Consider the following 17,540-nt stretch of genomic DNA (forward strand, 5'->3'; position numbering starts at 1 on the left):
CTATTGACTTCCCAGGATTACCTTTGAAAAATTACTCAGACTCCTACATTCCAGAGGTCTTTCAGAGTCTGCTTATTTCTCAAATGTCTTGGTCTGCTTTTTCCTACCTTTACTGTGCTTTATGATTTTCTCTATTAATTTGGCTACTCAAAACCAGACCTAACACTGAAAAGGATGGTGTTTTTTTAAATAAAAGGTTATCTAAGAAAGAAAGGTTCACAAATCAGATCTGCTGTCTAGCCAGAAAAGGGCTGCAAAGAATTATTTAATATATGGGAAAAGCATGCAGCAGAACATGATTTCACTTACAGTGCATAGAACCAGTACATTTATGACAAATTTGCTTTGCAGCTACTTCAGGGAACACAATATAAAAAATAATCTTATGTAAAGAATGAGAAATAGTGGAAAAGGCATTACTGAATGTTAACTGCAAATTCATGAAGTGTCATTTTGTCAAGTGTGTAGGAAAGCTATCGAAGTCTAAGAGCTGTGAAGTCTCACTGCTGCTTCATGGCAGAGACACAATTGATTTGGCTTCACATAGAACCATGTGTGTCAATAGATCAAAAATTCATGCACTCCCCAGAAAATCCTCATCAGCCTTTTGGACAGGCTTAATGCGCAATGTGCTGTATTGGTACGGATGCAAATTTAGCAGGTTTGAGAGGCTTGTTGTGTACAAGTGTAGATACAGATTGTTTCCTAGATAATTAAACATGCAATTGCTGCCTCTGATAGATGAATTATAAGGTGGTATCTAGGTACAGTTCTTTTAAGTCCTGCATAACATGTGCATTTCAGTGTGTCTGTCATCTGTTAAAACTCATCCAAATTACACAGAAATGCTAAGGAAATCAGTTATTTTCCTGTTTGTTAAGGACAAAGTTACCCTTGTTTTCAGCTCAGCTTGGTGAAAATGTATCAACAACTTTTACAAATCACTGCAAGTAGTAGAGGGGAGGGGAAGAAATGAGTAAAAAATAATCTCTTTCCAGAGTGAATATTTACCATGGCATGAAAAGACAATTGATTCTCACCATGATTAACTTCAAGGAATCCTCAGACAGTAAAAATGCCAATGACAAATTGGCACAGGGAAGGGATGAATGAAAGGAATAGGTTTTCAATATATGCATGATCTAAAGCATGGCCTCAAGTCACCAGATGGCTCAAGGGATTAGCAATGCTGTATAGTCTTTTCACCTTCCTCTGTCTCCTCCCCTTCAAGAAACAGGTTCAAATGTTCAAGTAAGTAACATGAGTATCCAGACAGATACAGCTTAAATGATCTTTATTTACAACAGGCAGTGTGATAAAAGTGGCCAATAGCTGGTAGCGTAACCTCTGTGAGAAGAATTATGTGCTGGAAACCTGTGACTATTTCTGTGTCATGGAAAAGAAATGCTTTCATTGGAGTTAAATTGAAATTTTCCCTTTGAAATGTTTTGGTTTATTATCGGGCCCTTTCAAAAACTTCGTTATGTTCATATTTTATTTGTAAAGTTTGAAAAAACACCACCATTCTGAAATAAAAGCAGCACAATTTAAAACCTGTTACAAATCCCACGATTGTTTGCTCCAATCGGGAGGGAAGGATCAGATGTAAACCATAAATCTGTGAACACACAGAGGGGATCTGACTCTGATTCTTAATTTTCAGTATACAGAATGTTCTGTCAGAGATGTTTTGATGAATTTTGCTTCTGGTCATATTATTTTCTTAGGGGAACACATGCACATACCATAAAATTATGATCATGACTGTTAGTAAGTGAAAATCCTTTAGGAAATCTTAGTAGACCACACACTACTTAACACAAATTTTTATTTAAGTCATCATATGAGAAAGCTGTTGAGGAGTTATCTTTTCCTCTGTATCTGTAGTGATGGCTTAGTAGATAAATAAAGTACTTTAATCCTTGTCACAAGAACTAGAAGCTATATTTCAATGGCACAAAATCAATAACCAAAATCATTGATCATATTCTACATGTAATTTAACAGTACCGATTAAAGTAAAAGCAAAAACAAAAACAAAAAACCAACCAACCAACCAAAAAAAACAACTAAAAGGGGGGGAAAAAGTAAGGCAAAAAGCCACTGAGGTTTATGTATAAATGTAATCCAGAATATTGTACCATTTATTCTTGTATGGCACTCCTTTAATTTTAAAAATATATGTCTAGCTTGAATTTTCAGGTGGTCATACTCTGTTAACTTTTAGCTGCAGACATAAATTACTTTCTTTTCTTCAAGAGAAGTAACACTTTAACCTCTGCAAGATAAATGCAGAAGAAAAAAAAAAAAGCTAGTTGAGTTTAATGACCTGATTTTGTGCTCTTCAGCTTTGGTACAACTCTACTTTTCTCCTTTTGCTCAGTGACTTGCCTTCTGATACCTACTTTTGCAGGCAGCTGAAGTACAGTGCATTATTTATACTTCAGATGTTAAAATACTTATTTTCTTAAATGTGCAGGCAAGTTCTTTGTGTTATATCAAAGTTTCTTTCAAAATCTTGACCTTTCAAGGCAATATATTGGCCCCACTGATGTTACTGGCAAGGCTTTTTTGAACTTGAGCAAAGGGCCAGGTTACTCTCAAGGATGTTGTTTTGGTAAGGCTGTAATGCTGCTAAGGAGCTCCTGTATTCAGATTAGGTTCATACCGCCTGGGATTTCACTGGGTATGTTCTTTTTTCCTCTAGTACATGCTGGTTTTCTCCTGAGTGTTACCTCTCAAATAACAGTGCTTATTCACCAGCTGTGCTGTGATATTTGGTTACAACATTACGTGTGAAGGACAAAGTTTGGGCTGTAGGTCTATACTGAGTGTATTGAGTGACAAACTAATACAGTTCAATTTATGTCTTAGAGCCATTCATTGACCTCTTTCCTTTTCTCCAATTATGTAGGTGGTGTGATTGCAGATTATCGAACAGGCAAATATTAGTTTGAAATGGGCACAGACTGGCAAATCTCTGAAACCCTAGGACCCTTTGGCAGTCCCTCCTTACTTAATCACAGCACTCGTTCTCTAGAGTCAAGGTCCTTCTCTTTCCTTGTACTATATAGGAACACGGAGAACAAGAAAGGGGATATCTCTGTCTTTTGCTCATTTACGTTTAGGCCATCCCATTTATACTAAACAAAAGCAGAGAACATAAGAATGCTCAGCCTGAACAACAGTCCCTGGTTTTACCAGGACCTTTCCATAAAAAAGTGCTTTGTGTATAAAGAAATCATTAGATTAAATGTCTTCATGGAAGAGAAGTTCAAAACAATGTCACAGCCATCACTGAGCAAGTTCAACACTGAATAGGCAAATTTTTGCTCAGATTCTCTTACTCATAAGGTCTTACCATAATCATGATAACTAATGAACCTAGAAGAAAAACATTAGGAAAATAAATAACATAGTGGAAGCTAATCTTGAATATAGTTTGTCTTCTGGAAGCGGGAATGTCAGACTGAACTGAATGTTCAACAAGGTCTGCACGGCAAATCACCAAGCACTACACAAGTTCACAGGAATTCACCTCAGAATAGGAGTTCACATTTCAGTAATCTTCTTGTTGAGACTTTTCTTCAGGTTTTCACATTTTGTCTCTCTCTTATTTTCTGTCATTTAATACTTTATAAGTAGCAGACTATCCTGTTTTCTCTTTAACAACTTCTCTTTGTAATCTCCCTTGTAACTTGCTGGATTTTTTTCTGTATTATATATACAATATATTGTGATACCATCATGTCAGCTACAGCAGGAATTTCACTACACTTGCAGACTTAGCAGTTTTACGGTACAATTACTGTGATGTTTTTGGCAGACATATGAGCCTGCATTTCTTATTCGGGCAAAACTTCTGTAAGTTCATGAGTTAATCAACGGAGACAAATCTTGCTGACATTGAATGCATCAAGTTTGCTTTATGTTTATATATTGCTTCATGAAACTTGATCACGCACTGGTATGCTGAGAGTGGTCAACCATGGGCTTGGGGGACTTTTAGCATCTCCTGCTTTCCCTGGTTATCATGGGCTTCTTCTGATTCTCTGAAGGACATGCATCATTTTCTTGTCAGCTAAAGTTTCAACTCAAATAAAAATGTGGGGTTGTTCTGTTGATCTTCCACCATAAATATGTTGGTTTCCATGAAATATCTGCTATATAAAGTGATCCTCAGTCTAAAAGCTGCAGAACTGATATCTAAACAGATTGAAATTTACTGTAGCCACAGTATTTCTACACAAACTCTTTATTGAAGGGCAGAATTTAAAGCTATGGACTCTAAACAAGGATGACAAAATGTAAGAAAAATGCTTTTTTGGTAAAGTGTACTTTCTACTCCTTCTCTGAACGCTGTATTGTTTAAAAATATTTGAGGCATAAAATAGCTTTTAGGGGAAAAAACTCCTTAAGAATCTGTGTAACTGAAAGACTGAGTGCAAAATTCATCCCCCCAAGTTCTGTGTCAATATCCTCTCTGCTAGACTTATTTTCAAACTGGGGAGTTTGGGACAATTTTACAGTTGTTCTCAGATTACAATAAAATCCAAACCAGACTATAGAAACGTGCACACGTTATTGTTAGTCTGTCTTTCAGCTCTGGCCTCATAAAATAAATTTGAAACTGCAGATTTCCAGCAGCAAAGCTTTCAGACCACTCACCATTCAGGGCCATGTGAGATGAAATGGAAGTGGGAGGACCACCCTTTTCAGAGGTGGGTGCAGGCCGTGTAAACAGATGTGGCTGGGCTGAATGGGGAGCCTGAATGGCGGCATTGTTCCCTGCCTTCCCGGTCTCCTTCCCTCCCTCCCAGCAGGGACCCTGCACAAGTCCCACTCGCAAGATGAGAGTTTAAACTCTGCCTGTTACAATTCAAGAAACCCGACTGCACTGAAGTTTTAAGTCTATCAAATATCATGAACACTCGTTCACCTCCCCAGAGCCATTCCAGAGGCATTCCTGAGCAGTTTACAAGATTTTTTTTCCCCAATGTATGGCAGAATTAATTTAAAAAAGACACCATCAAAGTTTTTTCCAGTGGAACTTTTAAATTTCTGAATATGTTGTAGTATATTTTTGAAACAGTTGTCTGTTGCATATGACAAACCTATAAACTGTATCTCTTATATATATATATATATATATATATATATAAAATGTTGTTCAATAGCTTTACATTAAGTGCATTCCAAGAAGGAAGACTCGGGAGATACTATAAACATACATTATACAATCATATATGTTAAAGTAAAATCTTCTAAACTTCTGAACCAATTGTAGGATGCAACTCAACAATGTTGATAGAAGTTAATCTTGAAACATCCTACCCATGGCTGAGTTACTGTACACATGTTCATGGATTTATTTCATTGGGGGCTGTTATTGTGGAATATGTGTAAAGGTCACATATACCAGCATTTGGAAGCTTGCCCAGGTTCTTTTAAATAACCCCAGGGACACACAGTTTTGTGATTTCTGAGGCCTTTGTAGGGAAGAGGCAGAAATAGAAACACAATTCTAAGTTTAATGGTTTAAATAGTGCTTTGTTTTGCAGAGATAAAGCAGCATCGTTTTTCCCAGTTAAGTTCAGTAATCGAAGCTATTAATGAAATAAATGAAACTTATAAACTTAAATTATTAATGAAATATTTAAGCTCAGTAACCTGTTATTCATTAAACTGATGTATTTTGCTGCACAAGACTGGTGGTTTTTCCTCCCTTCTTGTATTGACAAAAGTTTGTAATCAATGTATTTCAGATGTGTAAATTCTATTATTGGGTCAATTTTATGTGTGAAGGTCATGAATGCATTTTGTAGGCATTTCTGTGGACTGAAGCATGCCAAGCATGCCAAGACAGAAAATGAGAAAAAAAACAGAAGGAAGAGGAGGGCAAAGGAATGCACACTAAGTACCAGTTTGCATTTCTTCCATAGTCAAAAACTAAGTGTAGTTCTTCTGTTACAGCTCAATGTGCACACATAATCGTAGGTCTAGTTAATTTTGTGATCCCAAAGTCCTTTGTTTGTATCAACAGCAGCTTGAGAAAGCAAAATAAGCTCAACAGTGTGCTTTAAACAGTATTTCAGGGTCACTGTGCCAGTGTTCAATTTGCAGTTCTGCTGTAAATCTGCCACCATAGGCAAGGTACAGAAGTGTGCACAATCCCTTTCTTGAGGGGGGGATAGGACTTTCTTATTTATTCTTCAGCAGACTATCAAAGTCTGGTTTGTTGTGATTATTTTTTTCTTTTAGCATGATTCTATCTCAAAAATAGTGATAGGGAGTAAATAAGGTGGCCTGATTGAATTTCTTATTCTGCCACACACTCTGACTTTGTGTCTCATGTCATTAATAGATCTAATAGGATTTTGGCATGAAACCAAAGAGGGGGAGGGAGGAAGGGATGAGCTGCAGAGAGATCTGGTGCCTTTCTCAACTCAAAAGCAATGTCAGGCCTATCAGCCTTCTCTTTAGTCCTCCCTGACAGAGCTGGAGGCATTTCTCTATACATGAGCGTGTCTCATGCATTCATGAGGCTTTTTGACACCACAGCCTCTTTTGTTACGAGCTAGATCACGGCTCTGCCCTTCTCCCAGCTGCCATATGGTGCAGTGGAAAGAGGCTTTCAAAGGGAGAGCGGGACTGAGGAACTGAGGCGGAGAGAAGAAAGAAATGGAACGGCGGCAGAAGAAATTGATTTATTTGCAGAGTGAAGGGGGCAAGTGACTGCGACTGGTGGAGAGAGGGGGGGATGCCTTGCAATACGAAACCGTCTCCGGAGCAGGCGAGCAGGCTGTCGGGATGACAGCCATGCCGTGCTTGTTCTCCAGGCACCGGGCTTGAAAATAAGCATACACATTTTTGTTATCTTAGTAGTGTTAGCTGAGAAAGACTTATAGCCCCGGTGCCTCAACACAGCACCTCGACCGCTTCACTCCGGCTAAGATTTTGCATTTCTCTGAGAACAAAATCTCTCTGCCCTACCATGTGTGCATAACTGTCAAGCTTCAGTCTGACAATGTTAGAAGTTTAAAAAAAAAAAAAATCTCTTTCCACCATGAAGTTTGGAGAAGGACTGTTTAAAGGAAAACATCAGATGATAAATTCTTTCTTCAATGAGTGCAAATCCACTAAAATCAATCACCTTGTTTTACCAAGGTGACTTACTCTATTAAAAAAGAATATTAAAATTGACTCAAATTTACTTTGTGTTATTCTTCCTGTCTTATACTTCATTCAGCTTCAAAAAGAAGCCTGTTTTACACCTGAATGCAGTCACTTTGATTTCTAGATTTGGTGACAAAATATTTCAACTTGTAAAAGGAAAATAATAAGTATATGCATGGGTCTTAATAAAAAGAACTTCTTTTAAGATTACTTACATTTTATGGCAAATTGGACTCTGATTTTAATGTCACTATGGATCAGAAAAATACATGGAAGGACACACTTCTCTAAGTTTAGGAAAAATTCTGATAAAACTGATTGGAATTGAAGTTCTTATTCATAGTAGAGTTATTAAATCTGTGTGATTATTTTCATACCTCTGTGGGACTGAACTAAATTACGCAGAATGTATAGGATGGGAATCAATATAATTACTTGGAAATTTTGAAATGTTTTGTTCTAAATTAATTTAGTGTAATTTTTTGTCCCCTGAGTGCTTCAAGAGAGTTATGGGAATTGTAGTTCAAGAGACGTGAGGGGACTGTGGAGATCAAAGACATAGACCATTTCCACAGGAAGGGAGGATACATGGACAGAAGAGGCAATGAGAGGGATGTGGTACAAGTTTTAAAAATCATGCTTGGCACAGTAGCTAAGGAATCATTATTCACTATTTCTCAATGAAATGACTGGAAGACACCCAATACCAATTTAAAATAAAAGTTCTTAAATGAATCAAGGAAACCCTTTCTTCTCACTATGCATAATTAAGTTGAAGCTTTCATTGCTACAGTAAATCCTGAAGGCAAAAAATATAGATGGGTTTAAACAGATTGAAATATTCATTTGAAGAAGCGTGAAGTTGATATTGCAGTACTTTAGATGCAATCTATAGCTCAGGAAGTCCCAGAAATGACACAGTTTGGGGAACTAGGACAACATGTTGGAAGAAGCAATTAGTTTCTAATTTTCTTCGTACCTCTTCTACTGACCACTGTAAAAGCAGAAATGTATATGACATTACATTTTATCTGTCCCAGTATAATTCTTTTGTTCTTATAAAGTATTTATCACTTCCAGTAAACTGGTATCTCTCCATACTCCATTTGTCCAGTCAGGTACCATTCGTGTCTTTAAAACCGTAGTTCATTTTTGAGGTTTAACTGAATGGAAGATATTGAAACATTTGGGAGACATATCAGACAAGGAAAGCTAGCTCCACTTCCCATAAGACAGTATGGGAAGCTCAAGTGACAACTGAAAGTGATGCAAAACAAAACACTACTTTTCAAAAAAATCAAATGCTTGCCTTGAATTTGACCCAAAATTATGCTTAAAACTGACAAATTTGTTTTGAATAATAATAATAAAAAAATTGCAGGTTTTATTAAACAGAAAAATCTGTTATATAACGTTTGGGGTTTTCATTTTCCAAATTGTGCTGTTTAGGTTCATTTACTGACTATTGCAAATGGCTCTCTCTAGGAGCCCAAAACAGTAACCAGGGTTACCAATCATCTAAAGATTATTCTCACGCCTCACTCCTGAAACAGCATTCAATATGTTTGGCTTGTTTCAACCTGGAGGTAGATCTTCCCTGCCAGGATTTAGGACCATAGGGTAAAAGTAACAAAGGAGGAAGTTGTTGAAGAAAGCGTTGGAGGCAAAGCCCTTGGAAGATCCAGAAGCAGCAGAGAGGGCATTGGAGAAGAGCCAGATGGTTGTAAGGGTTGAGGGCTTCTGCTGTCAGTTCTCACCTGAACAAGAGTTGTTCTCCCCACAGGTACTTTTCTGGGCCCTCAGTTAAAGCTGTCACACTGGAAGCTGATGTGACCACTCTGTGGTTTCTGTTTTATCCAGGAGAAGATCCAGTCCCTTTCAGACACACCCAGCACACGCTGTATATGGTCAAATGACAGTGTTACTCCCTGCTTGAAGGATGAACAAAGAAAGGTGATTTGCTGAAGCATTGGGGGTTGATGTGGTGGGATCTTGCTACGCAAGCAATGTCTGGTGATGCACAGGCCCAGCTGTCCATCTTCTCATCCCTCTATGTCCCTACCTTTGAGCATCCTCAGCCTGCAGCAGTGAGAGAAAAGAAGGTCACTTTTAAAGTGTCCCATATTGCATAGCAGAGGTGTTGGGACCGATCACACAGGTCTACTGAAACCCCATTATAGTGTAGTGAAAGAGGATTGTCCTCTCACACTATTCCCTGATCAGAGTAGATGGAGAAATGCCAGCCTGAATTCCATTGGCTTGGGTTCAGCGATGCCTTTGAGTAAGAGTCAGTCAGCAAAGCTTGTTTTAAGCTAATGATTGTGCTACACACAGTCCTCATGGAGAACATGTGCAAGGGATCATGTTTCCCTTTTATTCATATGTCAGCCCTTGAGAAAAGTAGAATGAGATGAATAAAACCACTTGATCAAGATTATTTCTGAGAATTTTCCACTGAGTCATCCAAGTTTCATATCTTTCAGAATTCAAATGATCTATATAATTATAGTTTCTCTTCTGCAAGTAAATACACACGCAAATGAGTGAAGGAAAGGAAAATGATATTTTTGTGAGTTAGTGGCAGTCACAAAAGAACTATTGTTACTTGTTGTTGCATTTTTTTCTCTTTATTTGTCCTCACTAGAAATAATACATATTGTCAAGTGAAAAGACACTGCAATTGTTAATCATCTTAAAAAATGCTGCTATTTTTTGAAAAGAGAAAAGTAGTATTGGGGCTAAATTCTAACTCTGCATTATAAATCAGTGTTAGTCACAAGCATATTTATTCGATATTCTCCTTCTAGCATATTTATTCAATATTCTCCTTCTCTAACTATTTTTACAGTAGCAAGAGAAAGACAAGTTTACACAAAAGAACAGAGAAGTAATTTTTTTTCTTCCTATCTTCTATTATTACTATTGTAATTGTTTCTACTAATATTTTCACTTAAGAAAGTAATTAATTCCCTGCTGGGCCAGATTGGTGGCCTATCTGTGTCAGGACTATTTCTTAGGAATGCTGTAGGGAAAAACACTTGAGCCTGTGCACTTCCAGCAGTCCAGTCCCCTCGGCTCCTTGACATCCAGAACTGTGGTAATAGCTGTTTTAGGATGAGGCAGGCATGTATCCCTTTTTAGTCCATTCGATGACCTGTTGGCCACGAGTTTATCTAATCCTTAACCTGCGGATACCTTTAGACAGGAAATTGGAAATATAAATAACTAATGTGAAAGACTGCATTTTTACAATGTTTTACAATGCAAAGGATGTGGTTTATTAAAATACACCATTTAAAGAATTTTAATTTTTTTAAGGAATCACAGAATTTGACCAAATATCTCTTGATTTCCACATAAGATTTATATTGACTAGCATAATTTACAATAATCAGACAGATTTATTGTTTCAAAATGTAACATGTATGGCTATGAGTTCAGTCCTCTCATGAATGTCAAGATGATAAAACAAAGCAAAAATGAAGTGTTCATAAGTTGGAGAGAGTCTGAGTACTTAGTACCTTGGTATATTCTAAGTAAACTGCTTATACAATATCATATGGACAAGAACTCTGACCCACAGGTGAAATGAAATGTTTTTAACAAGGTCAAGCACATTATTTAACAGGTTGGTTTTCATAAGTCCTTGGTCTCAAGTATAGATCAGAAGAATGAAAGCAAATTACAGTTCCTTTTGGCAGATGTCTTTGTTCCTAAAATTAGTCTCCCAATATTCTGTTTGGGTTACCTGGTAAAGCTTCCTTATTCTTATAGGAAGAAAGAAGCAAAGAAGGAGCCAGGAATTTGGTGCTTCAAACATGGGTAAAATATATTAATGCTAATAACATTTCAGCAGTCCCACAATATTTCCAGTATGGCTTGCTTGTGAATCAGTATTGCAAAGCTATAATAATTGTGTTGCACGTAGGTAGTTTTGCCTAGTTTAAAAAAACGGATGCTAAAGCATCAAAAATACCTTGCTTCAGGTACCACAGCTACAGAGAGTCCCTGAGGCCATGTGATCTGGACTAGTACTTATCCCTGCTCAAGGATTTGACATCCATCTTGATTTTCTCTGGATAGAGTTTTAGAAAATCATCTGATAGGACATTAGACAAGAATTGCTCTACTCAGGCATCTCAGCACATGATTCTGAGTAGCACAGAAGTGCCAAACCGCATTTGATTTTAGTTGCTGTTATTCATATATGGTTTTGACAATGAAGGCATTATTAGACCAGATTTATTCAAGTATCGTAATTAAGCACCTCGTCACTTTACAGAAATTATGTCCTGTCAACAACTGTAATGACGGTAAGATGTATGGGATATCTGTAGAGAGATATGCATATTTTATGTTTAAACATAATTTGATATACTTAGAGACTGTGATAATAAGTGTTTTGCTTTTATCAGGGTAAGTTAACTGACAGCACTCATTGTACCTTGACAGTCTTGCAGCCTCCAGGTAGGTCATTGCTGCAGTTTGGATCTGGAATTGTTATTGAATCTTGCCTGGAATAAGGGGATTTTTGGAGGAAGGTTTCTCGTTGATGACACTCACATGAAACAGCTACTCAGAAAGGACTAGGCAGCTTCTATTTTATCAGAGAAACCTTTGAAAACTATGACTAACACTACTGAAAACTTACATTTGAAATACATAACAAAGTTATAAATTGGTTTTACATTGCATGGGAGATTTTATGGAGCACTTGATGTAACACCTATTGCCACATATTCTCCTCTTCGTTTTAGCTGCATTAATTCAGCAAGACTGAAGTAAATAGCTCAGATACTGTCTAGTTAAACCAATACAGTAAACTCCTGGAAGAGCAATATGTCACCACTTGACAGTAGCTAATCATACGGATTTCAGGGAAATTTTCATTTCGCACCCAAAATTTCCAATAGCAAGATGTAGTCAACCTACAGGTATAGCAGAAAATTCTTGAACCAGCATTGTTAAGAAATTATGCTTGTAAAGGCTGAATATCACAGATCACGCAGAATATTCTGAGTTGGAAGGGACCCACAAGGATCATTGAGTCCAACTCTTAAGCGAATGGCCCTTATAGGGATTGAACCTGAAACATTGGTGTTATTGGCATCATGTTCTAACCAACTGAGCTACTCTCTACTTTCCAATTAAAACAAATAGTTTAATTTTAAATATAATTAATTTACATTAATAATTAAATAGATCAATAGAAATTAAGCTGAGTGCTTAAAAGAATCTTAGAGATTCTTTCAGCCCATGTGGGAAATAAAACATTCTTATGCAAAAATTGTTGTTCTTCAGTTAGGGCATTATCAGAACTGAGTAATATGGGTAATGCTTGGTGTTGAAGGAGAAGAAATCAGTAGAAATCATGGTGCTCAAAAAGGGTTTAATGTTCACTCATTCTTAAAAATAAATTTTCTCTCTTTTAAAGACACTATTTAGAACTGGTATTGCGATGGGACAGTTCTTGACAATCACTTTAAATCAAATATATCTCTACCATATAAAGAAAGCAGAACAATGAAGATCCTGCATCTCTTCTGAACACACTTTCCTGTGAATCAAAACCTTGATTGATGCTCTTCTTGGAGATCAGCCTTGAAGAAACCAAGTAAGTTCAAAAGCTTGATAAGTCATTTGATAACTCTTTTTCATTTTGTTCTTATGTTTATATGTTTTCTGACGTACACCCGAAATTGAAAAGACTATATTTTTCCATTACTATGTTATTTTTTGTATTTTATATTCCTTAGGGGTATAGGTTCTAGAAGCCAGAAATGGGAACACAGGAGAAGCATATGGATGTAAAGAATTTATGCTTTCACTTGTATCATCAAAATTTTTTCAAACAATTCAATAGTGGTGAACCCACAACATACGAATTATGAAATACATCATATGCATACATAGAAATATAGAATAGTTTGGATTGGAGGGAACCTTTAAAGGTCATCTAGTCCAACCCCACAGCAATGAGCAGGGCATGTACATGTATGCACATATACTATTCCTACAGTGGGCAGGTGTATGTGCGTGCAGAAGGTCACAGAAGTTGCATCTGCCACTAAAATGCTGACCAAGTCACAATGGTCAAGATTTCCCCAGATTGCTGTTGACCAAATCCTGATTAGAAATGGATATGCAGGAGGTTAGCTAACTTTTATAAGCTCTGAAGACTTACTGATTTCAGTATGATACAAGCATTCATATGTATTTACATTTCCAGAGATAACAGCACTCTAGGAAGAGCTCTGTACTTTGTACTCTGTAAAGGAAGGAAAGTGGGAGCTTGTTTCCTTCCACTGGAAACTCCTGGGTTCTCAGCACCTTTTGCTGAAAAGCAGCCTCTTACTTAACTTTACCAACTTAACTTACAAAATTTTACTATGTACAGACTATCATAGATATTGTAGTGTTGCAGTTAATTTAAAAAAAGAAAAAGGAAAAGAAAATATCTGTGTTCCTTACATCTGGAAGTGTCCAATGCTTTTACCCATAAAATATCTTCAAAGAAGCTGATAATAGTTTTGTCCATGGCATTGCACATCATGAGATATGTGGTATCCTGAACTGTGTGGGTTGGGGAGGAAAAAAATAACTACCTTTCATGCTTAATGCCCAGTAAATTTTAGTGCATTATATAATTACTTTGTGTCCAGTTTCATTACTCGTTCTGCTCTCTGCATCATATCTCATTGATTTCTCATAAGCTGGAAGTGTACTTTGCTTTGCTATTAAGGTTTTTGACTTTCTGCCAGATGTTTTCTGCTACATTCTGGAAAAAAACCCCAACCTCAAACACAAGTCTTGTCATTTTATCCCCAAGTTGAGCACAGGTCAGTGGCATACATTTCTGCAATCCTGACATATGCTGTAGGTAATTCCTTAAACAAACACAAATGTAAGCAGAGGCAATATTTGCACAGATAGCTATCAAGTCAAACAAAATAAGCCCCAATTTCAATACTGAATGCAGTGCAATGTGCACATTCACCCTCTGAACAGAAATACATTTCTACTGGTATTTCAACCCTAGAACATGTCGAAGAATCCCTGTGGCCTAATAAAGTAAGATGAAAAAATTGCATCTAGTGAGAAGCAGGATATTATCCTGTTCATCACTTTTATGGGGTCACATGCCTTCTAATGTTAAAGCTGGATCATGTCAACTTTAGTCACACAATAAGTAAGTAAACACTGAATTGCCCCTCTTCCTGTCCCTGCTCCTTCCTCTCCGACCCTCAGAGGAACAGTGTGAAGAGCAAAAGAAAGGGAAAAAAGAAGACTTACATATGCTAGGATTTAACTTCTGGCAAGAGACATTATAAGGAATTCATTTCCTGGCACATAATTTACATGTCCAGTCCTCCCTCCCACTCCTTTTCTTTCTCCCACCCTTCCCCCCTATTCCCCCTCCAAGCTGTCTTCTCGCTCTGCAGCTCTCGCCACAGCTTCCTGCCGTATGTTTGCTTTCTATTTTCATATCCATGGGAAAGGAATCTGCTCTAGCACAAGGCTGCTATCCTGCCTTTGCCCATGTCAGCTGTCACTTCCACCTTTGGCTTAGGCCACAGGTATTTGGACTTCATTAAGTGGTGGTGAAGCATCGAGCAAATGACAGTCATTAAATTTTAGCAGAGTCAGCTGGAGAACTCTCCTCTTGGAGGTTTTTGCTTTCTGCTAGCAAGCACCAGACAAAATAAAATAATTTTCAATTTTAAATATTTAATCTAAATCCTGGTTTAGGGTTTTATTTTGGGGGAAAAGACAGTTATGTCCCTCTTGCTCATTAAAGGGCTCTCTGTTGTGTATCTTTGATGCTGCTTTGGGCAGCTCTGCTACTTTGATCCTCTTAGAAATAGGCTCATTACAACATCCACCTCGCAGAGTTACACTTCAAAGCTTTGCGAAGGACAAAGGGAGGAATTTAGAAACAGAGCCAAGTGGCTCTCAAGTATCTTGACTAAATTAACTTTGTACTAAGTGCTACTGGCCCAGTTGCAATTTTTAGAGGAGGAAACAAAGCAGTAACTCTGCATGCTTCTTTCACGCATTTTATATCAAATTAATAAATAAACTTGAAATCTTCTAGGACTCTCTGCTGTAACTTCTGCTAAACTGAGCAGGCACCACAGTTGCCACATCAAACTTAACAGTTTCTCTGGAGATATTAAAAAGACAGATTGATGTTACCACTTGATTTATATTGTTCAGAATGATAGAGCCAATATTAATCAACCAGTGAGATTAACTGGCAGTTAACAGGAAATAGGCAGTTCTCAAAGTCATGATCTCCAGAAATAGCAATAACCACGTTCACTTTCAACAAACTCAAATCTATCATGGCTGTAATGATTAGTATTACCCAATCTAAATTCATTACTTCTGGCATGTTTGACTTAGGACTTCAGTTAGGAAGTCATTATCATTACAATATACTATTTGTACTATGTGCTTTCAGCACAAATTGCAGTGCTAGGTGCTGTACAAACACAAGCTACTTAAACAGTCTTGTCCCAGTGAAGCTACAATGGCAATTAGAGAGCTCAGCCTGTGCCCTGAGTGTCACAGTCATGTTGCCTAACAGGAGTGGGCAAACCAGTCTAGCCCTTGTGGATGAGTGAGCTTAGACTCTCCACTCATATTGCCATAATCCCTGCCAGGGATTTTTTCTTTTGAAATACCAGATGACCCTTGTTTAAGCGGTAATGATTTGTGACATAAACCCTTGGCATGTGCTGTAAGTCAAATGCCAGTGTCATTCATTACAGACTTTGAAAATGCGTGTGTTGGTCTCTCTGGAAGACAGCACAAAGACAAGTTCACTCGGAAGTTATGATTTTATTATTTATTCTATTTATTCTGCCTTTTGAACCCTTCAACAGAAAGTTTTTCTGAAAAAATGAGAGCATCGTTGTTCTGAGACCCCAGTGAAACAATCTAATCCTGGCAATGCTTTGTTAGACTTGAGACATTATTAGTTTAGAAAGTTCTCCTCTAACTAAAAAGTGTTTTACAGTACCCAGTATTAAAATGCAAGCTGTGCTTCTACTGCGAAAGTATAGTAAGAGTGGAATAAACAGAGAAAAACCTCCAGGGAGCCTGCATCTCTTAGGTGCCAGGACGAAGGGTGCAGATGGCTACCATTTATCAAGCCTAGACCATGTTCATTATATACTTTATTGCTCTACAAGACCTGTCATGCTCCTTTGCCTACATATATTTCCTCTGTATCTTCCTAGACATCCTTAAAACATACTTATGTGCCTCCTTGAACCATTAATTTCCTTCTTGTAGATAGTTATCCATGAATTTAATCACTGAGCTATGATTTTACTGGGGAAAAAAGAGATGGAGCTGTATAAATGTTTGCTAATGTACAAAATTTTTTTTGAAAATGAGGAAAATAAGATTTTATATACATTTGGTCTACTCCCAGATATTTCTTTGTGAAGTACGAATTCAGCCTTAATATAATTTCAAGTTCTTTGTCTTGGTTCAACAGGGCTCCCAGGACTTCTGGGAAAACAGAAAATGGAAACATGACTTGGATACATCTCTAATATGGATAAATTTGAGGTAGAGCATTTGGGGACTAACAATGAAGCTGATAACTGACTTATTCATTCCACTTATTAAGGAATCTACTTCCCAGCCACTCCAGCCGATATCAGGCTACCCAAATGCAAGATTCGATTTTGTGAATAATCTGTTCTCTGCTGTTAAATTGTTAAATTGGAGATTAAGTATCACTACCATTTCCCTGTTAATATGTCCTGTAACTGAAGCATTCTTCTAAGCAGCAACTCTCACTCTCTGTTAGTATTTCACCAAGTTATCATTTAAATCTTTAATCTAAGATTCCAAAGAAAATATTTACAGGCTATATATTTCATTGCAATCTGTATTGCACATTGTACCTAACTCCATAAGTACTTCCATACTTTCTGCTAGTCCTTCTGTCTATTATTTAACTTTTTTTTTTGGGATGTCTTGCAAATAATAATATGAGATAACCATCTATGTAGTTGCATTACATTCTTTATATCCTCATTATGATAGTTAAAGTAATCACATAGTGATTGCTGCACTGAGGTGTCTGGTTCAAAAAATAAATTCTAGGATATATGTAATCAGCCTACTTTTAAAATTTTGTCTATGAAATCCACATACTTTTTGCAATTTTTGCCGTTTTTGCCTTAATTCTGTTAAATTCTGCTCAGCCCTGATCATCCTGAGGAGTGGAGCTATATTTCCACCTTTGCAATTGCTAAAGGGTTCACTTGTTTATTTATCATTACTTCAAAGCACATAGTTGTTTTGGAACAGTTTGGACTTCCCATTTGAGCCCCTTGACCCAG

The sequence above is a fragment of the Neopelma chrysocephalum genome, unplaced genomic scaffold, assembly GCF_003984885.1.
Source record: "Neopelma chrysocephalum unplaced genomic scaffold, ASM398488v2 Primary Assembly neopelma1_79, whole genome shotgun sequence".
NCBI classification, from domain to species: domain Eukaryota; kingdom Metazoa; phylum Chordata; class Aves; order Passeriformes; family Pipridae; genus Neopelma; species Neopelma chrysocephalum.